This window comes from Oryctolagus cuniculus, chromosome 1 (genome assembly GCF_051225735.1).
Source record: "Oryctolagus cuniculus isolate XC-2025 breed Fujian yellow rabbit chromosome 1, ASM5122573v1, whole genome shotgun sequence".
Lineage (NCBI taxonomy): Eukaryota > Metazoa > Chordata > Mammalia > Lagomorpha > Leporidae > Oryctolagus > Oryctolagus cuniculus.
Genome location: NC_142867.1, coordinates 63,828,007 through 63,853,948, shown reverse-complemented (window position 1 = coordinate 63,853,948; position 25,942 = coordinate 63,828,007). Strand labels below are relative to the sequence as shown.

Below are 25,942 nucleotides of genomic sequence, written 5' to 3'. Positions count from 1 at the left end.
CTCTGTGCACAGCAGAACACAAGTGTTTATTCCACTCCTGCTGACCCTCCACCCTGCCCAGCTGGCAAGCATTTCCACCTGCAAGGACTAGCCAGCAGTGGTGAGGAAGGAGGCATATGCCCTTCTGTGTGTAGTGTTTTCAGGGTTGAAACTGAGTAGGAAGGCACCGTTCTTAAGATTACTGTCAATTAGTGGTCAGATAGCTAATAAATGTGCTTTTGGGGACACTTCTCTCTGAATCTAATGAGTTGTTGGTTTAACTGATTGTTCTGTCTTTATCCAGAGCCATTAGCAAATCAGTGATGCTTGTTGAGCAAAGTGAGAGTGTTGGCTTGTATTTACTTGCTTTGGTGCCTAGAACTAATTACTAGTTTCTTAAGTATCCATTTTGTGCCATTCTCTTCCTTCTAGAATCAAGAGACAACAGATTTGTATTAAAAATAGCATATATTCTCTGGTTGGATTTATTTATTCATATTACAAAAAATTTGTTGGTCCTTACTTTTTACAGGTACTACTGTAGGTACTTGAAATAATATCAGTGATAAAGAAAGATCCCTGCCCACATAATTATTTCTCTACTACTGGTGGTTTCAAGGGGTCGCTGTTTGGTCTGCGGCTTAAGATGCTGTTGAAGAACCCACTTCTGGGGTAGGCATTAGGTGCAGCAGTTAAGAAGCTGTTTGGGATGTCCACATCCCACAACGTGCCTGGGTGTGAGTACTGATTCTGAGTCCTGGCTCGATTCCCGATTCCAGCTTTTTCCTCATGAGCACCTTGGGAGGCACCAGTGGTGGCTCAAGTAGTTAAATCCCTGCTACCCATGTAGGAAGCCTGGCTTGAGTTCATAGCCCCTGACTTTGGCCTGGCCTAGCCCCAGCTTTTGTAGGCATTTGAGGAGTGAACTAGCCAATGGGAGATGTGTGTCTCTCTCTTAAATAAATAAATACATAAATAAATTTTTTAAAAAATCTTCAGAAAATAGAAGACCCCCACTTCCTACGTTGGCATATCTGGCTTCAGTGCTGAGCTCTGGCTGCTGGCTTCAGCTTCCTGAAAATACAGACCCTGGTTGGCAATGCTGATGTTTCAAGTAGTTAGGTTTCTGCCACCCTACCCAGAAGACCTGGATTGAGTTCCTAGCTCCTGACGTCAGCCCTGGTCCTGGCTGTCAAGGGCACTTGGGAGTGAACCAGCAGATGGGAGCTCTCTCTGTCTCTGTCCCTCAGTCTCTCTGCCTGTCAAATAAATGCATAAGTGTAGTGCAGAAGTAAACTATTAGAAGGTAAGACATGCTGCAGAGAAAAGTGTAAGTAGTAAAAAAGGTGTCCTAGCAGTACATTGGTCAGGGTGAGTGGGCCTCGTTGGTAAGTGCCTGTGTGAATAGTCTTGAAAGATCATGTTCATACCAGCACAATCTGCCAGGAAGTCTCTCCATGTTATAAGTGTGCTTATTCTCATATTCTGTAATCAGATTGGCCAGGCTTGAAATGCCACCATCTTTGAATTGATTTTGGATAAAAGGAAGGTAAGGGGGTAGCACCCGGACTCAAGGCTAAGAGCAGAGAAGTGTTCCCACCTTTGGAATGCCAGCAGTCCGTAGGCTCAAGGGGGATCCCAAGAGCAGCCCAGCTGTTTCACCCGCACATGCCTGTTTAGGGTGAGAAGTTAGCGATGTAAAGTGTGATAATCTCTGTTCTTCAAAAGTTTACCTTCTTGTGAACTGGTATTTCTGTATTACAGTATTTATTGTCTGTCTTAGTTTTGAATAGGAAATAGTTCTAAAGTGCTATAGTGTTAAATTAAAAAAAAAAGTATAGGAACTTAATTTATCATTTATTACCTCTTAATTCCAAAAAGGATTTGAGTAGGACTTAAAATACAAATACAAGCATACACAGGAGAGTTAAAACCAGATCAAGATCAGAAAGCTTATTGGTAAAAAGAAAAGATAATTGTATCAGGATTGAACCAGAGACTCTTCTTTTCTGAAAATAGTTTTACTATTTTTATAAAAGTGATATAGAGAAGAAAGTAGCAGCCACCTGACTTCCCTCTATCAAGAGGTTGATCATTGTATAAATACGTACATATATGTGTATAATTTTACACACATGAGTCTATGCTGTCTGTACTCGTTGTAAGTTAGGTAATTAGTGAAATTGAGGATTAATTTCAGTGGAAATTTTGACAAGGCAAAAATGGGGGAGACTTTCGGTTGTTTAAGAGAGAGGAAGGAGCTGTGTTATTACATCCCGTTATAGTGTCATTTTCTTTAATGTGTCCAGCAAACATTTTCTCAAAGTACTCTGTCAGGTCCTGTTGTGCTGGGCTGTGGGGGACTCAGAGAGGAAGTCGCAGCCTTTGCCTTGAGGCACTTACTTGGACTGCTGACATCAAGGACTTGAGTAATGTGGCCATTGTCTTCTCTTGCCAATCTGTCCAAGATTTACCAACGTTCTACTTGGACAGTCCTTTTGCCAGCCCTAGTAACAGCTTGGGTACAGTGTTGACTCAAGCGGCAGTCACCAGGATCCCCCCTCCTTCCCCACAGTGAGCCCTCTGTAAGCCTCATGCCATAAGAAGGCGCTTGTGTAGCCCGAGTCTGGGTGCCTCGTTCTGTGTTGCACTTTGACCCAGCCTAGCTAAAGACTAAGCCATGGGGTCCCAGGATGATCACTGTGACTTAGCATAGCTCTCACTAGCTCGTGCAAATATACCCAGTCTTCACCTAAATTCAATTAGCTTTTCTTTAAGAAGGAAAAGAAATCCAATTTTATCAAACATGGACAGACGGTGGAAGGCACTTTGATGTTACAACCTCTCAGTGATGCTTTACTTAGTCACAAGTTCATAAGCAAGAAGGCTTAATTACTTGGGAAAACACAGGATTAAAACTGGACACAATGGCTGGGTATCCGTTCTTAGGCAACTTGATTTGAACCCATGCACCCAGTTCGTGTGTGGTGCAAACTTTGATGTGTGCTATGACAAGCCACAAGTCATGACCCCTTTCGGGGAAGCCCCTTCAGATGGCGTTTGCAGGATGTGTAGGCGGAGAGACAGGGCCTGCCAGGCCTGTTTGCTCAACTTTGATGTCCAAGCAGCCACAGGCCTCACTATTTGCTCTTTTACTGAGGGATGGGTTGGGAGCCTCCTACCTTCCCCAGGGGACAATGGCCAGCAATGGAGTGTGACGGCTGTTGACCATTCCAGGAGCCTGGTGGACCACAGCAGGGCTTTGGGAGGTGCAGAGCCTGGGGGGCCGAAAGCTGGCAGAGGACAGTCATTTCTCCAGATGTAGCTTTCCTTAAAGCTCTGACTTTGATTGGATGTTTGTAATGGGAAAAATAATAGCCTCCTAAGTCACCAAGCATGGCGTGACCCCCTGTCCAGTGGTACTAAGGTATTTGTGAATTGAAAGTTTGTCCTTTTCTCTTCGTCACCGTAGATGTACAGGAGATAATAGTTTGAAAGAAAAATGTGATATAGATCTCTATAATTTCTAATTCCTCAAAACAGAAGCTACCACAACACATCTGGAAAGGAAACTGTATCTAGAACATACAAAGAACTCTTAGAAATCAATAGTAAAACTAAATAAATAAATAAATTTTTTTTCTTTTTAACTTAAAAAATGTTTTTTTTTTCATTGTTACTTGAAAGGTACAGAGAGAGAAAGATCTTCCATCCTCTAAATCTTCCAGATACTTGCAAGAGAGATCTTCCAAATGCTTGCAAAAGCCAGGGCTAGGCCAGGATGAAGCCAGGAGCCCAGAACTCTATCCAGGTTTCCCACATGGGGACCCAAGTGTTTGAGCTATCACCTGCTGCCTCCCAAAGTTTATGTTAGCAGGAAGCTGGGATCCAGACCCAAAGCTGAAACTCAAACCCAGGTACTCTGAAATGGAAAGTGGGCATCCCAACCACAAGGCCAAATGTCTTCATTTGTATTTATCTCCAGTTTTTGTTTGTTTGAAAGGCAGTGAGACAGAGAGATTTCCCATCTGCTGGTTCACTCCCCAGTTGCCTGCAGCAGCAGGGCTGAGCCAGGTGAAATCCAGGGGCCCAGAACTTAATCTGGTTTCACATGGGTGGCAGGGACCCGTGCACTTGAGCCATCACTTGCTGCCTCTCAGGGTGTGCATTAGCAGGAAGCTGGAACCAGAAACAGAGCCAGGACTTGATCCCTGGCACTTTGAAATGGGATGTGGGCATGCCAAGCAGCATCTTAACCACTGCATCAGTCACCCCCCCCCTTTTTTTAAATGGGCAAAAAATTTGAGCAGACATTTCATCAAAGAGGAGATGGGTGGCAATAACCGTGTGAAAATATACTCAGCATTGTTAGTCATTAGAGAAATACAAATTAAAATCATAATGAAATACTATCACACGCCAACTGTCTTAGCTACAATTTAACAAAATTGGCAATACCAAGTCCCAGCAAGGATGCAGAACAATTCCTGTCATACACTGTTGATAGGAATATATAGTGGTATAGCCACATCGGGAAACGCTTTGGGGGACGGCACTGTGGTGTAGCAATGCTTGCAATGCCGGCATTCCGTATGGGCACCGGTTCAAGTCCTGGCTGCTCTACTTCCGATCCAGCTCTCTGCTATGACCTAGGAAAGGAGTAGAAGATGGCCCAAGTGCTTGAGCCCCTGCACCCACATAGGAGATCTAGAGAAAGCTCTTGGCTCTTAGCTTCAGATTGGTTCAACTCCAGCCATTGTGGCCATTTGAGGAGTGAACCAGCAGATGGACAACCTCTCTCTCTGTCTCTGCCTCTCTAAAATTCTGCCATTTAAATTAAATAAATTAATTGGGAAAAAAAGGGCAGATTTTTTTTTTAAAGATTTATTTATTTATTTGAAAGAGTTAGAAAGCAAAGGAGAGAGAGAGGTCTTCAATCTGCTGGTTCGCTCCCCAATTGGCTGCAACTGTCAGAGCCGCGCTGATCCAAAGCCAGGAGCCAGGAGCTTCTTCTGAGTCTCCAACATGGGTGCAGGGGCCCAAGCACTTGGGCCATCTTCTACTGCTTTCCCAGGCCATAGCAGAGAGCTGGATTGGAAGTGGAGCAGCCGGGTCTTGAACTGGTGTGGGCAGTTTCTTATAGAGGTAAAGTATGCATTTCCCGTACAACCCAGCAGTGCCAACTCCTAGGTATTTTTTCAAGGGAAATGAAACATGCATCTGCACAGAAGTCCTATCTTCATATATTGTAGCTGCTTTATTCATATTCATCAAAATTTGGAAACAACCTGAAGGTCCTTCAGCTGATAAATGCACAAACTGTGGTATGTCCATGCAATGGAATTACTAATACATGTGCCAGCATGGGCAAGTCTCAAAGGCATTACGTTATAAGCCAAACACAGAATGCTGCCTGCTATCCAATTCCATTTATGTGACTTTCCAGAAAAGGCAGTGCTGTGGAAAGAGATCTGGTCAACGGTTGTAAGAGTTTGAGAGTGGGAGGAGGATGTGAAGGAGTTTGTAGGTAATGGAATCGTTCAATATCTTGATGATGGTGGTAGTTAATAACTATAGACGATTAGTAAAACTCATCAAAGTATGCATGTTAAAAGGATGACTTAACTATGTGTACAGTTAGTTAAACAATAACTGACTTTTCCAAAAATTCTTTTAAAAGCTGTCATCCCTCTCTAATTGTCATTAACTGTGGCCGGGGGCGTACTGAGCGTTGATGTCTGTAGTGTCAATGGTCACGTGTTGCAGTGTCTCCTATTAGCGCGCTGTGTGTTTTGATTGCTGGTAGAGGGTGAAGATGTGTGAATTCACACCCCTCAGTGGTGTCCTGAAGTGTAGTTACTGATGAGCAGTCATAAACCTGCTCTACAAGTGATACACCCGTATAGTGGGCTTACCTAAAGTCACAAAGTGTGTGGCTCTTCATTCTAGCAGGGAGAAAGTTGGGGGACTGGGTGTTTGCCTCTGCTATACCACACCCCTAGACTGCCCTGCAGGAGCCAGCTCCTGAGGCTCTTGTGGTGCTTAAGGAACCCAGAGTGCTGGGAGAGGACGGCAGTGCAGGGGATTGAGTTTGGAGTCCACTGGGGCCTGCTGGTTGCCCTGCCTCAGTGCAGGTGAGAACTATGAGACCGAGCACAAAATGCTGGCAGAACTGTTTGAAATTCCCCACCAGAGTCTCCCTCCCTCCCTCCCCCTGCCTTTTCTCCCGGAGTGCATTTCATCAGCACCGGAAGGACTGGTTCCCGGCACTGCCTTCCCTGCTTGGCTGGGGTCCCTGAGGAACTGAGCTAATGAGTGGATAACACGCATTTGCCAAGGCCTTCCTGGATGTGGTACCTGGGCTTTGTTCATTTTAAAATGCTGCCATCCTTGGCTAAAAAAACATTTAATTCCCTCTCACATCAGTCATTTATTTTTAGCATTTGCTTATTTTCCCTCTACCTTACCAAGGGAATGGGACATTAAACCCTATCTTTAAGAAACATACTGACCCCACCAGATTACTGTTTGCAGGAGAGGTTTTCGGGTCTTTCTTTGTGTGCTGTGGACCCCAAACCCTTGGTCTTTCTATTGAACTGTACTGCCTGTGGAGGGAAGGGGCAGGGAGCAAGGCCGTGGGATGGGCCAGTGGATGCGAGATCAGGAGTCCAGTCAGCTCACTGAAGGTTTCTTGATGCCCCACTATGTGCAGGGTAATTCTGAGAAATCTAAAAACACACAAACCATTCTCTTTGTACTCAAGTTGACAGAAAAGGGCTAAAACAAGTCCCACTTTGGCTGCAGGATATGGTCAGAGCCACAAAGACCATATGGGCTGATCTGGGAGAGACGTGCAGGGGGGGACATGAAAGGAGGTCCTTCCCCAGAGTTGGGCCTATAACCAGGCCACCAAGTTGAGAAAGCAGGGCTGTGCGGAGCTGGCAGGCTGTGAGGACCAGAGTGTGTAGTTAAGATCTTAACCGACCTTGACCACCATCTTTTCTGGCTGACAATCTAGCAGGTGGAACAGTTGTGGGCTCCAGAGCCAGACTTCCTGGGTTCAGATCCAAGCTCTGCCTCTTCCTAGGTGGGTCTTTCACTTTTCTGTGTTTCTTTCCTCAGCTGTAAAATAGGGGTAAACGGGTCTACCTCTAAAGGCTATTTTGAGACTTCAGTGTGTGAGTGAGTGAGTGTGTGCCGGCTGTTGAGAACGGCACCTGCCATATAGAGAGCACAGGCGAGGGCTTACCACTCTGGTTAACAGGAGCATGGTGCTTGCTTCGGCAGCACATATACTAAAATTGGAATGATACAGAGAAGATTAGCGTGGCCCCTGTGCAAGGATGACACGCAAATTCATGAAGCATTCCATAATTTTTTTTTTTTTTTTTAAAAGGAGCATGGTAGGTACTGCAACAGCAGCAGCAGCAGCAATGTCTTAGTTATCGTTACTGGTACTAAGCTGACCGTTGTGGGTCACCCCAGAAGGAGGTTAGTGAAAGGCTTGCAAGGAAGCCTACCTTTGTTTAGGGTGGAATTGTGTTACCTATGTCTCTCTCTTCAGTATCTCACAGGTGACTCAGAAGCAGAAGGGCTCAGGGAATTATTTTCCCAGTCCTTTTTATCTAAGAAGCTGAGCTTAAAACAGGGGGCTCTAAGCAGGGTGCCTTGATGAGGGGCTGGCTTTGTCCCAGGTGGCCCCCTGCCCAATGCAGAACAATGCCCAGTATTTCCCAGCAAGGAAGGGTGGGTGAGGGTTGTGGCCAAATGCCCAGAATGCCAGCACCATGCCCCCAGAAAAGTGTGCTGGGCTTGACGTTTCTCCCACCACTGCTGCTGTGGCCGATTATCTCTGAGTAACAAAGAGTCATTTCTAATCCCATTTGGAATCGGTGCTCAAGATAATCCTGTTTCAGAGTAATGATATTCCAGTTCCAGCGTGCACCCGTTTCTAGTTTGGCAGACAACGCTTCGACCTCAGGCAACCCGAGACACTGCTCTCTGGAAAGCAGTGCCAGCTCATTTGCCTAACGTGACAGTCTCACGTACTTCCATCCCCCTACTCCATGCCGTGTCCCCTTCTGGGGTCTGTGTTCAGTGCAGTATTCCTGGAGAGTGTTGGCTGGGGACAAGAGAGCATCCATTGCTCACCTTGTTCCACTGTTTGGGACTAGTGCCCCATTTCTAGGGACTATGATATGGTCCAGTCCTGTCCCTCTTCTTTCAAAGCAGCTGTGCCATCAGCTGCTTATTTGAATAGGGCTGCCAGGTTGGTGGGTCTGTAGTAGACATGGTGATGATATGTCTGGGTTTCAGCAAGGTATTTTGGCTGTCTCTCATGACATCCACCTGAATAAAATATGAGGTGGAAAACAGGATAGTCAGACTAATAAATGGTGAGTAACCTGGTAATTGTTGATGTATGAATGATCATCAGGCTGGAGAGCAGACTCAGGCAGGGAGCCCTGTGCTGTCCCCCTTGGTAGTTATTTCAGTGATTTCATTGAGGTCATTGATAAATGCCTGCTAAGTGGGCAGACTAAATGGAGCTTGAAGAGGTATTAATATATTGGGTAAAAGAACTAGGAACATAAAAAAGGATCTCAGTGGGCTAGAGCAATGTGATGAGAATAGGTGAGTGTCTTAGTCAACAAAGAAAACTAAAACCAGAAGTGAAATCCAAGGTGTAGAACCAAGTAGTAAAGCCAGAGAGCTGACTGAACTCTCAGTGTGTGAGTCAGCAGTACAATGTCAGAAAGTGGATTGATTCAGCAAATAGTTACGCCTTTTTCAGGCCCTGTGTTCAAGAACAGAGATAGCCTATTGAGCTGCGGCGCCGGCACACCGGGTTCTAGTCCTGGTCGGGGCTCCAGATCCTGTCCCGGTTGCCCCTCTTCCAGGCCAGCTCTCTGCTGTGGCCCGGGAGTGCAGTGGAGGATGGCCCAAGTCCTTGGGCCATGCACCCCATGGGAGACCAGGATAAGTACCTGGCTCCTGCTTTCGGATCAGCGCAGTGGACCAGCCACAGCGCACCGGCCGTGGCGGCCATTGGAGGGTGAACCAACAGCAAAGGAAGACCTTTCTCTCTGTCTTTCTCTCTCACTGTCTACTCTGCCTGTCAAAAAAAAAAAAAAAAAAAAAAAAGAACAGAGATAGCCAAGACATAGTCCCTGCTTTGGGGAGGACACTGTCTAGTTGTGTATAAAATGGTTAGTTAATAATAGGGGTTCCAGGGCCGGCGCCGCGGCTCACTAGGCTAATCCTCCGCCTAGTGGTGCCAGCACACCGGGTTCTAGTCCCAGTCGGGGTGCCGGATTCTGTCCCGGTTGCCCCTCTTCCAGACCAGCTCTCTGCTGTGGCCCAGGAGTGCAGTGGAGGATGGCCCAAGTGCTTGGGCCCTGCACCCCATGGGAGACCAGGAGAAGCACCTGGCTCCTGCCTTTGGATCAGTGTGGTGCGCCGGCCATGGCGGCCATTGGAAGGTGAACCAACGGCAAAGGAAGACCTTTCTCTCTGTCTCTCTCTCTCTCGCTGTCCACTCTGCCTATCAAGAAAAAAAAAAAAAGAAAAGAAAAGAAATACATTTGGAACTATCCTGAGGATGTGAAGTTAGGATTGCCTGAAAACCCTGTAATGAGTGGTCTTCATTCCTTGGCTCTCTACTTAATGGGCCATGCCTTCCTTGAGCCTTGCCCCCAGTTATGTCACCTCTGTCTGAGCCCTCCACTGATTTTGATCCTTGTCAAAATCAAATATCACTCTCCTGGTGCATGGTAGGGGCTCAGTAACTGGGGTAGTAAGACAAACTAACAGCTGGTCAGATGGGTGAGAGCCACTGTGGTCTAGGGAAATGTGTATGAGGTCTGGATCAAAACAGACCTGGATTTGTATATTGGTTCCTGTACGTATTAAATACGCACACCAGAGTAACCTGTGCTATTTTGCTGAGCTTCCGTGTCCTCCTTGACAAAACGGGACTGGTACCTCCTTGCAAGTTGTTGTAAGGATCTGAAAGAGTGAGTGTGGAGTGCCTAACAGCCTGTGGCTGCTTTGTTATGATGATTGATCTTTACCTTTTGAAGTAAACAAAGATTATTATCCTCACTTGAGGAAATTGGAGCACACTTTCTGCCTAGGTAGCTTACTTCCTAACCTTTCCTTCATTCCCAAAGGTAGCTGGCTTTAGAAGGAAAGCCGCTGTCCCTGCCCTGGCTCCTGCCCCAGGCCGCGGGTCCTCTAGAGTTTGGTCAGGCCACCCGGCTTCCCTGGCCAGCCAGTGTTCCAGGCTACTGAAAGGGCCACAGCTCATTTGACTTTGCAGCAGAGCTCCTGGACTGTGACCACTTTGCTTCCTCCCTCATCGAGGTGTGCACTGGGTCGAGAATAGGTCACTCTTTGTCTTCTCCGTGGGCCCCGGGACACTCCTCACAGTGACCCTCTGCTTTAGATGTGGAGTGGGGAGGAGGCGGCGTTGGAGCAGCGTCTGAAACACACCATTGTGTGGGACGACCTGGAGTGGGGATCGCTGCCCTTCTTGCTTCACCAGCTCCAGCTGCCGGCAGCCGCCTTTGACACGCGCCTTGCCCAGCACAGGCTCAGCTCTCACTGCAGGCCTCCTCGCTCCTCCCTAAACAAAGTGAGGACTCCAGGCCCCTGCAGCCACTGAGAGCAGAAAGCCTGAACAGGAATCACCATCACTGCCCTCCCTTGCGCTGTGACTCCCCACCACCCTAAAAGCTGCAGCTCGTCAAGGCCTGTGCGCGAACCTGCCTACATGTGCTGCACTTCTAATCTCGCTACAGCCTGAGCAGCAAATTAATTTGGCTGTGGCTCCAAAGGGAGTTCCGTGAATCCCAGGAGCTGCCACTTAGGGACCATCCTTCTGTTCATTTCCTCAGCTTTGTCTGGAAACTGCCTGTTGGCCTAGGCAAGGCCTGATACCCTGGAGAGAACAAGGAAGGTTTTCCAGACCTAAACCACCCGTGGGCTAGTCTAGACCTTCAGGTGGGCAGGGCAGAGACCATTGCCTTCCACCTTTCTCCCCTGTTTCCCATCAGAAAAAATTTTATTCACTTGTGCCCTCATTCAGAAAACATCTGATTGTGATGCAGGCACTGGGCAAGAACCTGGGAAATGAGGTTGACATGGCCCTTTCCCCAGAGCCTAAAGGGAGAGTCAAATAAAAATGAACAGGCAACCATGACTCAGTATGGTGAGGGCTCCCTGCTGTGGGAGTTCGTACTGGAAGCTGTGCATACAGGAAGGGCATGGACCCAGGCTGGGATGTCAGTGTCACTGGGGAGCCCTACCGTGGAGTGCACACTCACCTGTTGAAGGGCACTGCAGGAATGACATCTTTAATGCATTTGCCATACTTCATGGAGCTGCTTCTTTTCACTGGGTCCTTAGTTCTTCAGCCCTGATGATCCCTAGATCAGGTAGGAATCAGAAGTTCTGAAATTGAAGAGACTCTCTGGAAGGAATAAATGGTCAACTTCAATTAATGTGTAAATATAAGGTAGTAGGAAACCAACCCTTTCTTACAAAATCGTCTCTCCATGTTGTTCCACACGTAAGCAGCCTGATATTCTGACTGCTGCATTGCATTTCATACTGTGTGGCTCTGTTAACTTCTCCATTCCCCCAGCCTTGCTCTCCCCCTGCCACTCCCCCCGTCACAGAAGGCTGGCCTAAACTGTCTCCTGTTTGCCCAGTATGCACCAGTGTAAGGATTTCTCTGGGAAACATACCAGTGGGTTTTTAGAAAGTTCATGGAGAGTGCATATTATAAAAAACAGTGAATGGATTTTGAAATTTTTGCATTAGAATCTTTTAAGTCCATTTTCCATGAACTTCATGAAGTACCCTCCTGTCCTTGTGAGCCACAGCATAAGTTAATTTGAAAAAGGCCTACAAGATTGGCTTCCTAGCGGCTTGCTGTTCTGTACCCTGACAGTGCGTGAAGAGTTCCAAATTCCTGGGTCCTCACTGGCACTCACCACTGTCCAGTTTCCTAACTTCTGTCCTTATACTGAATTTCAAGTGATAATCTCATCTTAATTTACATTTCTGAAGTAACAGACTTGAGGATCTCTTCATATGCTTAATAATAAGATCTTTTTTTCTTTTTTTCTTTTTTTTTTAATTTCCTCGTCTGGGAATTGGCTCTTCATCTCCTTGCCTCATTTTTCTTTTGGGCTTCTTGGTGCTAGCACTTCTGTTAAAGCCTGGGTTGAAGCAAAGTGGTTCCACAGAAGCATCTCTGCCTGAGAGTTAGCACAAAGGAGAGGGACAATGGAGCATACCTCTTGTGCTGCAGACATTCTTTGCTTCCATAAATCAGTAAGCGAGCTAGGGGAGCTGGACAGTATCTACACCCTCTGAGGTGCGTTGGGAATCCTGTCGTACCATAGACCAAATCCTTAGCTGACTGAGAAGGCTGCTGATATTCCTAAACCTTTACCCCGTGAGTGCCTGTTCTTTGAGTGGAGATGTTTTCTGTTACAGAAAAAAATAATTGAGTGGAATGGTGTATCCTGCCTTTCATCCAACTGATAAGTCGGTGAAGACCTAGCCCTTACACTGCAGCCCATTCAGTACCAGCCACTACTACTTTAAGGCAGTAATTCCTAAGCCCAACCCACAGCACGGTGGCCAGAACAAAGGAGAGGCTGCAGGCTACTACTAGCATTGCCTGCCTGCCCGCCTGCCTGCCTGCTTTTATGCTGTCAGATGCTGTTCATGTAGCTGGCTCTGCACTCCATACGTCAGCCATCTCCCCATCTAAGTCACCTTCTTCCAAATACAGTTCTGAGTGTAGGGACTTCTTTCTGCTTCAGCCGAACACTGAAAAGGCAGAAATCACTTTATTTCAAAATCTCACTACTGTTTCTGGACACTTCTTCAGAAGCCTTGTCTTGACTTCTGGTTGGCATAAATGTATTCCTTGGTTATTGTGGGGAGCAACTCGGACTAGACTAAGTTACTGGAATTAAGACTTATTCTATGCATCTGCTCTCCCACAATATGACGCTGAGAAGGGAGAAACAGCTTCTACACAGCTGCCTCCAGTTCAACCAATAAACTGTAGGACCTGCTCCTGATTGGAGCAGAGCAGCGTACTCGGCGTGTGGGTAGCAGAGTTGGGATTGGTGGAAGAGGACTATAAAGGAGGAGAGAGACAACATGCACCAGGAACATCTAAGGGGAACATCTATCTGAAGGAACACCTGTGCAGCCCCCGAGAGAGCCGGCCGGCGGTGTGCCGCTCCCCCGCGGAAGTGGGGAAAGTGGCAGGGGGAACCGCCCTTCCACGGAGGTGGAAGGGACGGTAGCCAACCCGGGAAGAACCAGCAGCAAACCCGGGAAGGGCCGAGCAGACGAAAGAACAGCGCAGGGTCCTGTGTCGTTCCTCCATGAAGAGGGGGAGCGACAGGTTATAATCTGCTGGTCTGCCTCACCCTTGAGTCTGTGATCCCTGACCTGGTGTTTGACCTGGTGTTTGACGCTGCCTCTTCTCTGCCTCTGCTGTCTGGCATCTGGCCTTTGGTTCTGTGTTGATTGTGAACTACTCGGCATTCCTGTAGTCCTGGCCTAATGTTAAGCCTGCTCCTATCGATCTTGCCTTAACTTTCTGCCTAGCCTCCTACCCTGCTGCAGCCCATCCTTCCAGTGAGGCCAGTGGTGGACCATACTGTGTAGCCTTCTAGTCTGATCAGGCTGGCTTCTCCAAAAACAGCCTGACCTCTTTTGAGCTTGGGCTAAGTGCTTTTTGTATGATGACAGTTGGACAAAAAAGCCTCTTTACTGTTTGGTGAGGTGTTTGGTATCCCTGTTGTCAGGTAAGCAGCCGTGGTTCCTTGAGTCCTATCTATACTCTCCAGTGGGACTGCTGCCTTTGTAGTTTTATTGGAAGTGAAGGGAATCTTGACCAGGGTTGCAGGATGAATCACTATCTTGGGTCCTTACCCTCTTTGGCCTCCAAGTTTGTGAAGTGAATTGCCCATTTCCTTTGATTGGGTTAGCAACCCCAGAGCCCATCCCAGTCACCCTCCTCTCCCCATCCTGCCAGACCACTGTCTGCCCTGCAGGGCCAAGAGCAGCATACATGGTTGCTTGGACACATCCTGCGGCCTGCAAATTGGACAGATGGAATCAATACTCATGGACCTGGAGAGGGCCAGGTAGCACAGTTAGTGACATTGTCTGCCTGGAGGGACAGCCTGCTGAGGGAGGGGGTGTGATTGAATGGTGATGGGACACAGCGGCTGAGGATTAACCAAATTATGTCCCTTTGAGTTTAGATCAACTTACCCTTCTCACTTGGATTTTAAAACATGTCAGCTTGTACAGAATATAGAAATGCTGCCTTCTTAACACAGGGCTTTGCTGTGGTCAGGTACAGGTCTGGTGTTTACCACGGCCCAGATTTTCACATGATTTTTGCAAAGATTATATAGACAAAAAGAAGAGAGCTCCTGTTTATGGAGCTTTCTTGAGTGGCAGGCACTATTGAGTTTTTTTTCACTTAGGACCTCCAAAAGAGGTATCCGATCTCCATTATACTGGTAAAGAAGTGGAGGCTTGAAGGTGTCAGGTTTTATCTATGATCACATGATCATTAGTGATAGAGCTTTTTTATTTATTTATTTATTTATTTATTTGACAGGCAGAGTGGACAGTGAGAGAGACAGACAGAGAGAAAGGTCTTCCTTTGCCATTGGTTCACCCTCCAATGGCCGCTGTGGCTGGCGCACTGAGGCCGGTACACCACACTGATCCGAAGCCAGGAGCCAGGTGCTTCTTCCTGGTCTCCCATGCAGGTGCAGGGCCCAAGGACTTGGGCCATCCTCCACTGCACTCCCGGGCCACAGCAGAGAGCTGGCCTGGCAGAGGGGCAACTAGGACAGAATCCGGCGCCCTGACTGGGACTAGAACCCCGTGTGCCGCTGCTGCAGGCAGAGGATCAGCCTATTGAGCCACGGCGCTGGCCAGTGATAGAGCTTTAACTTGAGCCCACATCTTCCCGTGCTTGCTGGAAAATGCCATACTGTCTTCCCAATTTAAGTGTCGTAGTTTGTACTTCTCTGGACCTTCTACAGTGTCAGGTACAAAGTAATAAGTGTAACATTTTTGAGAACTTACTATATGCCAGATGCTGATGTGGGCACTTTGCATTCATTAACACAGCCAAACAAGTATGAGCTAGATACTGTTGTTATTCCTGATGATCCCTACTAGGTTACAAAATGGTGGTTTTCAAATTTCATCATTCCTCCTCCATTTAATAGTTGTCATTCCATATAAAGAAAAACTTTTCTTCTCCCTCACTCACTAATTTATTTTCAGTGTAGACTTGTGGAACCTTATTTTACTTTATGATTTAAAATTATAATTTATAAATATAATTATGATGGGTTATCATTAATTACTGTCTTTTCATTTTAATGCTCTGATTGTCTTGAATTTTACAGCCATGCTCTTAGCCTCTGAGCCATACTGCCTTTCTATCAGATATTGTGTCACATTCCCTTCAGCTAGTGTGCTTGTCTGTACCAGGCTTTTTATACCCTTCTGGCCTTTAACCCTCTGGGAAATAGGAGGACTAATGCCAGTGTTAATCTGGATTGTGTGTAAACTCAGAGTAACTAGTCTCCAAGTGAGAGCGTGACAGACTATTGTAAATGAAAAATATGAAATTTAGACATGGATTTTAGCTGCTTAGAGACCTTTCTTAATCCATATTCTGGATAAACTACCTGTGAAAGGTAATCTTTAAAATCCTTTTAGGTAAGGTGAGTAGACAGAGGAAACTCAGCCAACTATGTTAGATCAGATGTAGAAGAACCTCAGCTAGGTAGAAGATGGAATCTAGTTTGTTTTCTTTTTTTCCTTGAAGATTTGTTTGTTTGACAGGCAGAGTTAGAGAGGGGCCAGTGCTGTGGCGCTGTGGGTTAAAGCCCTGGTCTGAAGTGCTGGCATCTCATATGGGTGCCGGTTCTAGTCCCGTCTGCTCCTCTTCCAATCCAGCTCTCTGCTATGGCCTAGGATAGTAATAGAAGATGGCCCAAGTCCTTGGGCCCTTGCACCTGCTTGGGAGACCTGAAAAAGGCTCCTGGCTCTTGGCTCCAGATTGGCACAGCTCTGGCCATTGTGGCCATCTGGGGAGTGAACCAGTGAATGGAAGACCTCTCTCTGTCTCTACCTCTCTCTGTAACTCTGTCCTTCAAATAAATAAAATAAATCTTTAAAAAAAGAGAGAGAGAGAGAGAGATCTTCCACCTGCTGGTTTATTCCCCAAATGGCTACAACTCCATTTAGGCCTCCTGTGTGATGCTTTGCCAGGCACATCAGCAGGGAGCTGGATTGGAAGTAGAGCAGCCAGGACTTGACCTGGCACCGGTGTGGGAGACCTGGAAAAAGCTCCTGGCTCCTGGCTTCAACCTGGCCAGCCCTGACCATTGTGGCCATTTGGGTAGTGAACCAGCAGATCTCTCTTTCTCCCTCACTCTCTCCCTTTCTGTAACTCTGCCTTTCAAGTAAATATTTTTTTTTTAAAGGGGGTGGTGGCTCTGTGGTTTAGGTTAAGCCTCCGCCTGTGGCATCACTTCTAGTCCTTGCTGCTTCACTTCCAGTTCAGCTCCCTGCTGATTGCCTGGGAAAGCAACAGAAGATGGCTCAAATGCTTGGGCCCTTGCACCTACATGGGAACCCAGAAGAAGCTCCTGGCTCCTGGCTCTAGCTGTTGCAGCCATTTGGGGAGTGAACCAGCAGATGGTGGACCTCTCACTCACTCTCTCTCCCTTTCCCCCTCCCTCTCCCTCTCTCTGTCTGTGGCTCTGCCTTTCAAATAAATATTTTTTAAAAAAGAAAGAAGAAATGACTTATTCTTAGACATTTTTTTTTTTTTTTGACAGGCAGAGTTAGACAGTGAAAGAGAAAGAAAGACAGAGAGAAAGGTCTTCCTTCCATTGGTTCACCCCCTAAATGGCTGCTACGGCCAGCACACTGTGCTGATCCAAAGCCAGGAGCCAGGTGCTTCTCCTGGTCTCCCATGCGGGTGCAGGGCCCAAGCACTTGGGCTGTCTTCCACTGCCTTCTAGGGCCACAGCAGAGAGCTGGACTGGAAGAGGAGCAACCTGGACAGAATCCGGCACCCCAACCGGACTAGAATCTAGGGTGCCAGCGCCACAGGCAGAGGATTAGCCAAGTGAGTCGCGGCGCCGGCCGACATTTTTAAAACTTCAGAGCCTCACTAGTAATCAGAGAAATATAAATTCAAGCAATAATATGATTCAGTTTTCTATTTTCAAGCACATTCAGAAAAAAAAATGATGTCCTATTTTGCTAAAGAGAAAGCACACTTACTATCTTATTCCATAATTTTCTAGTGAAAATAAAATGAGTACAGTTTTTCTGAAAGGCTATTTAGTAATATTTATCAAAACCCTTAAAAATACATAGACTTTTTGGGGCCGGCACTGTGGCGCAGATGGTTAAGCTGCCATCTACAGCTCTGGCATCCCATAGGAGTTCCGGTTCGAGTACCAGCTGCTCCACTTCTAATCCAGCTCCCTGCTCATGTACCTAGGAAAGCAGCAGAAGGTGGCCGTAGTGCTTGGGCTCCTACTACCTACATCGGAGACCTGGATGAAGCTCCTGGCTTTCACCTGGCCCAGCCCTGGCTGTTGTAGCCATTTAGGGAGTGAACCAGCAGATGGAAGGATATGTTTGTCTGTCTCTCTCCTTCTCCCTCTCTCTTTGTAACTCTGCCTTTGATACATAATACATACTTAAATACATAATTTTTGAGAAGCAATGTTATTGGACCAATGTTGTGGTACAGCAAGTTAAGCCATTGCCTGCAATGCTGACATCCCAAATGGACACCAGATTGTGTCCTGGCTGCTCAATTTCCTATCCAATTCCATGCTGATGTGCCAGGGAAAGCAGCAGAAGTGGTCCTGGGGCCCTGCACCCGTGTGGTAGATCCAGATGAATTTTTTGGCTTCTGGCTTCAGCCTGGCCCAACCTTGGCTGTTACAGCTATATGGGAAGTGAACTTGCAAATGGAAGAGCTCGCTTGCCCTCTCTAACTCTGTTTCAAATAAATAAATCTTAAAAAAAAAAAAAAACTACAATATTAGTTTTAAAAACTGTTGAAGGCAAATACCTAGCACATGGAAGGGAATGTCTGTGTGTTTAGAGAGAAAATTTATATATGATCCATATATACATGTACATACATTTGTACTTAAAAATATGCATCCATGGGGCTGGCACTGTGGTATAGTGGGGTCCTAACTGGGGTGAAGTGGTATCTTACTATGATTTTAATTTTCGTTTTCCTGATAGTGATATTTTTCATAAGCATGTTAGCCATTTGTATGTCTTCTTCTGAGAAATGCAGTATTTTGCTTGTTTTTAACAACATTGCTGTTCTTACTATTGATTTGCTTGGGCTCCTTATATAGTTTGACTTTTACCTCCTAGATATATTGTTTGCAAATATTTTCTCCCACTCCATGGGTTTTTTTCCTAGAATTCTGTTAATTATTTTCTTTGCTGTGCAGAAGCATTTTAACTTGATGTAATACCTTTTGTCTGTTTTCATCTTTGGGCAGTCATCCTTTAAATAAGATTCCAAAGCAGTGTGACAGGGCTTTTCCCCTACATTTTCTTCTAATAGTTTTGTAGTTCTATGACATTGAAGTCTTCAGTGCATTTCTAGTTGGCTTCTGTATTCAGTGTGAGAGCGTCCTTCTGTATGTGGTACTTAGTTATCCCAGCAGCATATGTTGCAGACTGTCTACTCCCCATTGTGTGTTCTTGGCATCTCTTGAAATTCAATGACCACAGATGAGTGGGTTTCTTTCTGGGTGCTCTTTTCTATCCAGTGGGTCTCTGTGGCTGTATTCATGCCAGTGCCATGCTTTGTTTTTTATTATAGCTTTGTAGCATGTTTTGAAGTCAGGTAGTGTGATGCTTCCAGCTTTGTTCTTGTTTGCTCAAGACTGCTTTGGCTGTTTCAGGTCTTTTGTGGCTCCATATAAATTTTAGGATTTTTGTTTATTTCTGTGAGAAATGTCCTGGAAATTTTGATAAGGATTTCATTGAATGTGTAGATTACTTAGGGTAGTATCAACATTTTATTAATTCTTCCAATCTGTGAATGCCAGATGATGTCTTTTCATTTATTTCTTTCTTCATTATTTTGTAATTTTGAATGTACATGTCTTTCCCGTCCCTTTATTCAGTTTATTCTTGTGCTTTAGTTTTTCTTCTGTAGCTATTCTAAATCTGATTATTTTCTTGCTTTCTCTTAAAAATTGTTGATAAGTATAGAAACACTATTGCTGTTTGTATGTTGATTTTGTATCCTGCAACTTTGATTTGTTAGTTCTAACAAGTTGAGGGTTTTGTTTGTTTTTTGTTTGGTTTGGTTTGCTTGTTGTTGTTTTTTGTTTTGTTTTTTTGTTTTGTTTTGCTTTGTTTTGTGGTGGAGTGTTGCAGTGGATTCTTTTCTGGGAGGAGGAGCGTGGTGGGGGCAAGAGGCGTGGAGTCACCACACGGACCCTGGGAGTCGGGTGAAAGCAGGCCTGAGGCAAGCAGCCTGCAGACTCATTTATTTCAGTTGCTACAACAGCTTATATTGCCAAGGCAGCCAATCCGTTCAAGGGGCTGTCTGTGCCTTAACCAGTCACACCCTGTTGCCAGGCAGTTTCTGAAGCCATCCAATCACAGCCTGTTGCCAGGCAGACTCCACTGTCAGCGGCCATCTTGGCATGGCCTTCTCATTCCACCACAGTGGAGTCTTCAGGGTTTCAAGTATAAGATCATGTAGTCTGTAAATGTGAACACTTTAACTTCTCTTTCCTTATGGATGCCTTTTGTTTCTTTCTCTCACCTAATTGCTGTAGCTAAGCCTTCCAGTACTATATAGAAGAGATAGGAAGCGTGAGCATCCTCATCTTCTTCCTGATCTTAGAGGAAAAACTTTTAATTTTTCACCTTTGAATATTTTTACTGTGTGTTTGTCATATATGACCACAATTGTTTTGATGGACATTCCTTCTCTTTTTTTAATCACGAAATGGTGTTAAATGTTATCATCACTTTTTCTTCATCTATTGGGATGATCATACAGCTTTTTCCTATATTCTGTAATCGTAGTATACCATACTTATAGATTTTTGAATGTTGGGCCATCCTTGCTTCCCTAGGAGAAATCCCACGTGATCATAGTGAATGGTCCTATTAATGAGCTGTTGAATTTAGTTTGCTAGCATTTTATGGGGGATTTTCACATCTGCTTATGAAATATGTTAGCCTATAAATTTCTCTTTTTTTAAGATTTATTTTATTTATTTGAAAGGCCAAGTGATAGTAAGAGCTCTTCCATCCCCCAGTTCACTCCCCAAATGTCTATAATGGCCAGGACTGAGCCAGGCCAAAGCCAAGAGCCTGGAACTCCATCCATTTCGCCTGTGTGGTTGGCAGGGACCCAAGTACTTAGGCCATCTTCCACTGCTCTCCCAAGCACGTTAACAAGGAGCTGGATCAAAAGCAGAGCAGCTGGGACTCGAAGTGGCACTCCCATATGGGATGCCAGCATCAAAGACCACAGCTTAATCAACTGTAGCACAATGCCAATCCCAGCCTATAAATTTCTTTTCATGTAGTGGCATTGTCTGACTTTAGTATCAGAACATTGCTGGCCTTCTAAATGAGTTTGGAAGTGTTCCCCCTTACTGAAATTTTTTAGATTAGTTTAAGAAGGATTAGTGTTATTTCTTTAAATGTTTGGTAGAATTCAGCAATGATGCCATGAGATTCTGGAGGTGTTTTTTGTTTGTTTGTTTTTTAGATATATTTATGTATTTGAAAGGCAGAGTTAGAGCTGTCTTCTATCCACTGGTTCACCCCGCAGTGGCTCCAATGGCTGGAGCTGGGCCAATCCAGAGCCAGGAGCCAGGAGCTTCCTCCAGGTCTCCCACGTGGGTACAGGGGCCCAAGCACTTGGGCCATTCCCTGCTGCTTACTTAAGCCATTCCCTGCTGCTTACTTAGGCCATTAGTAGGGAGCTGGATAGGAAGTGGAGCAACTGGTACTCAATCCAGCACCCATATGTGATGCTGCCACTGCAGGTGGACGCTTAACCTACTACTACACAGCGCCGGACCCCTGGACTTTTCTTTTATGGGAGACTTTATTACCCATTCAAATCTCCTTACTAATTATTGGTCTGTTCAGATTTAATTCTTAAATTGTGTGTGTTTAAGAATTTATCCATTTCTGGCTGGCACCGTGGCTCACTTGGCTAATCCTCCGCCAGCAGCGCTGGCACCCCGGGTTCTAGTCCCGGTTGGGGCGCCAGATTCTGTCCAGGTTGCTCCTCTTCCAGTCCAGCTCTCTGCTGTGGCCCCGGAAGGCAGTAGGGGATGGCTCAAGTGCTTGGGCCCTGCACCCCATGGGAGACCAGGAGAAGCACCTGGCTCCTGGCTTCGGATCGGCGCAGCGCACCGGCCGTGGTGGCCATTTGGGGGGTGAACCAACGGAAGGAAGACCTTTCTCTCTGTCTCTCTCTCTCACTGTTTAACTCTGCCTGTCAAAAAAAAAAAAAAAAAAAAGAATTTATCCATTTCTTCTGGGTTATCCAATTTGTTCATAGTAGTCTCTCATGATCGTTTGTATTTCTATGATAACAGATGTATAAGGTCTCCTGTTTCATATCTGATTTTATTTGAATCTTCTCTTTTTTCTTAGTCTAGCTAAAGGCTTATCAATTTTATTTTATTTTCAGAAAACAAACTCTTAGTTTTATTGATTTTTTCTGTTGAGTTTCTAGTTTGTCTTTCATTTACTTTTGCCCTAATATCTTATATTTCCTTCCTTCTAACTTTGGGCTCAGGTTATTTTTTTTTAGTTCCTTGAGGTGTAATATTACCTTGTCTGATATCTTTCTTCTTTTTTGATGAAGGCATTTATCATTATAAACTTCCCTCTTTGAACTAGTTTTGCTGCAACTCATAAATTTTTATATGTTGGGCCTGCATAGTAGTGTAGAGGGTAAAACCAACACCTGCAACACCACCATCCTATATGGGCGCCAGTTTGTGTCCCAGCCACTCCACTTCCCATCCAGCTCCTCTCTGGCCTGGGAAAAGCAACAGAAGATGGCCCAAGTGCTTGGCCCTCTGCCACCCATGTGGGAGATCTGGAAGAAGCTCCTGGCTCCTGACTTTGGCTTGGCCCAGCTCTGGCAGCCATTTGGGAAGTGTACCAGCGGATGGAAGAGCTCGTTTTCTCTCTCCCACTCTCCCTCACCACCCCCCCGCAACTCTGTTTTTCAACTAAATAAATTAAAAAAAAATTTTTTTTGATATGTTATGTGTCCATTTTCATTTGTCTCATATATTTTTCAATTTCTCTTTTAATTTCTTCATTGATCCATTAGTTCAAGAGCATGTTGCTAATTTCCATATATATGTGAATTTTCCAAAATTCCTCCCACTGTTGATTTCTGGTTTCATACAGTTATAGTCAGAAAAGATACTTGGTATGATTTAGCCTTCTTAAATTTGATAAGGTTTATTTTGCAGCCTAACACGTGATCCATTCTGTATAATATTTTATGTATGCTTGAGAAGAATGTGTGTTACTGCTGTTGGATGGGGTGTCGTGGATGTGCCTGCTAGGTCCATTTGGTCTAAAATAGGTTCAGTATTTCCTATCTGGTTTTCTCTCTGGATCATCTGGCCTTTGCTGAAAGTATAAAATTGAGGTTGCCTGCTGGTACTGTACCTCTTATTACAGTCTCTTTCTCCTTTCATATCTTCATAGTTGCTTTATTTAAGTGTTCTGATGTTGGGTGCATATATATTTATGATTGTTAAATCCTCTTAATGAATTGACCCCTTTTTCATTGACCTCCTTTGTCTCATTTTACAGTTTTTGAATGAAAATCTATAAGGTTACTTCAAACATTTATGGCAAATAGAATTAAAATATAAGTTTATTTTGGTACAATTTTTTTTTGAAATCCATGTATACAAAGGTTTGTCAAAAAGTCCATGGAAAATATGTATTATGAAAAAACTGCATATAGATTTCTAAAATATTTTGCAGCAAAATAAACTCCATTTTTCTATGAACTTTTTGGTGTATCCTTGCATTTTATCTAGTAAGTATAGCTACTTGTGTTCTCCTTTGGTTTCTGTTTGAATGAAGTATATTTTCCTCTGTCCTTTCATTTTCAGTCTATGTATTCTTTAGGTAAAATGAGTCATGTTGGCAACATTTAGTTAGATTATTTTTTATCCATTCAACTATTATGTCTTTCTGTTAGAGAATTTAATCCACTTCTACTCAAGATAATTATTGATAGGTAAGGGCTTATTCTTGCCATTTTGTTAATTATTTTTTGGTTGCTTTGTACATCTTTTGTTTCTTTTCTTGCTGTATTCCTTTATGATTTGGTGTTTTTCTTTAGTGGTACACTTTGATTCCTTACATTTCGTCTTTTTATATCTACTGTAAGTTTTTGCTTTGTGCTTACTTTGAGGCTTACATAAAACATCTTTTTTATGTAACATAAAAAGTTACATATAACTTTTTTCCACATAAGCCCACATTTGATTTTTTTGTCACACTTTATATCTTTGTTGTTATTGTTGTTTCTGAAAGGTAGAGAGAGAAACAGAGACAGAATTTCTCCATTTACTGATGGATTCCCCAAATACAACAGCTGGGACTGAGTCAGGCCAAAGCCAGGAGCTGGAAACAGGGTCTTTCATATGGGTGGTAGGAACCCAGCCACTTGAACAATCCATCCACTGTTCCCCGCCAAGGTACACAGTAGCAGGAAGCTGGAATTGAAGCAGAGTCAGAACTTGAACACTGACACTTTGATGGGATGAAGGCATCCCAAGTGGTATCTCTGCCACTATGTTCAATACTTGTCCCTGAATCTTTTTATTTTATGTATCTCTTAAACAATTGTAGCTATTATTTTTTATATTTGTAACCTTCATACTAAGGTTGTAATATGTATACCACTATTAGAATATTTTGAATTTGTGTACTTATACCAGTGAATTTCATACTTTTATATATTTTTTTCTTTAAAGACTTATTTATTTGAAAGGCAGAGTTAGAGAGGCAGAGGCAAAGAGAGCAAGAGCGAGCAAGCCAGAGAGAGAGAGAAAAAAAAAAAAGAGAAGTCTTCTATCTGCTGCTTCATTCTCCAAATGCCCACACTGGCTGGAGCTGAGCCAATCTGGAGCCAGGTGCCTCTTCCAGGTCTCCCATGTGGGTGAAGGGGCCCAAGAACTTGGGCCATCATATACTACTTTCACAGGCCATAGCAGAGAGCTGGGTCAGAAGTGGAGCAGCCAGGACTCGAACCAGCACCCACGTGGGATGCTGGCACTGCAGGAGGCGGCCTCACCCGCCTCCCACAGCATTGGCCCCTGTATGTTTTTGTGTTGCTTGTTTATATCCTTTTTTTTTTTTTTTTTCAGCTTGAAAAACTCCCTTTAGCATTTCTTGTAAGAATAGATCTAGTGATGATCAACTTACCTAGCTTTTGTCTGTCTGGGAAAGTCTTTATCTTTTCTTTATTTTGAAGGATAGCTTTGCTGGGTACAATATTCTTGGTTGGCAGCACTTCAGATCATCTTGCTTCTGGCCTGTAAGCTTTCTACTGAGTAATCTGTTAGCTTAGATAGAACTCCCTTATATATTATTTGGTTGTTTATTGCTTGCAAGATCCTATTTCTGTCTTTGATTTTTGACAATTTGATTATAGTATATCTTGGTAGAATCTTTTAATTATTTATTTGAGAGGTAGAGTTACAGACAGAAGGATAGACAGAGAGAGAGGTCTTTCGTCTGCTGGTTCATTCCCCAGACAGCCACAACAGCTGGAGCTGGGCCCATCTGAAGCCAGGAGCTTCTTCTGCGTCTCCCATGTGGGTGCAGAGGCCATCTTCCACTGCTTTCCCAGACCATAAGCAGAGCTGCATTGGAAGAGGAGCAGCCAGGACACATATCGGCGCCACAGCCTACTTCACCACAGCACCAGCCCCTTGGTCGAATCTTATTTGGCTTGAATCTGATTGGAGGTCTTTGACCTTCCTGTATCTGGATATTTTATTTTTTCTCCAGAATTAGAAGATATTCTGCTACTATTTCCTTAAATAAACTTCCTACCTTGTTGTCTCTCCTTGAACTTCTGTAACTCAAACATCTTTTTGATGCTGTCCCTTAAATTCTGTGAACCTCCTTCATTTTTTCCCTGTTTTTCTCCTCTGATTGTATATTGTCAAATAACCTATCTTTGAAAGCACTGATTTATCTTGTTTGATCATTCCTGCTGTGATGATCTCTATTGCATTTTTTCAGTTCAGTCATTGTATTTTTATGCCCCCAAATTTGTCTGATTTTTTTAAATAGTAATTTCTTTCTCTCTGTTAAATTTCTGGTTTCAGTCATTATTTTCCTGATTTTGTTGAATTATTTCTCTGTGGTTTCTTGGTGTTTGCTGAGCTCCCTTGAAGCAATTATTTTGAATTCTTTCTTAGCTGGGTCATGAATCTCTACATCTTTAGGGTTGGTTGGATACTGATACTTTATTGTGCTCCTTTGGTGTAGTCCTGTTTCTCTGTTATTGATTGTGACTGTGTGTTGGATGTCTGCATGTTTGAAGAAGGGACTTGTTCTAGTCTTTGCAGATTGGCTTTGTTTGGAAAAGTCATTCACACTAATCAGCCCATCCAACGATTCTGTGCAGATCATCTTATGTGGTCCATGGGTAAACTTGCTGCTAGAGTCCTGGGGCTGGCTGGTCTGGTGCCCGGAGCCTGGAGCCTGGATGCACTGGGGTTGACCTGTTGTTTGGGAGTGGCAGCCTGAATTAAGGGCCAGCCTGAATACCCTGAGTCAAGGATAGGCCTTGAGCCTG

General features: G+C 44.7%; 1 protein-coding gene and 1 non-coding gene across 6 annotated transcripts in view; both read left to right on the top strand.

Moving 5' to 3' along the window:
* Nucleotides 1–25,942, top strand: part of CLPB (ClpB family mitochondrial disaggregase) — a 140,694-nt gene that overhangs the window by 31,120 nt on the left and 83,632 nt on the right. The gene's annotated exons all lie outside the window — the stretch shown is intronic.
* On the top strand, nt 7,251–7,357 carry LOC127484974 (U6 spliceosomal RNA). The gene has a single exon (XR_007912177.1). It is a non-coding gene; the product is annotated as a U6 spliceosomal RNA (small nuclear RNA).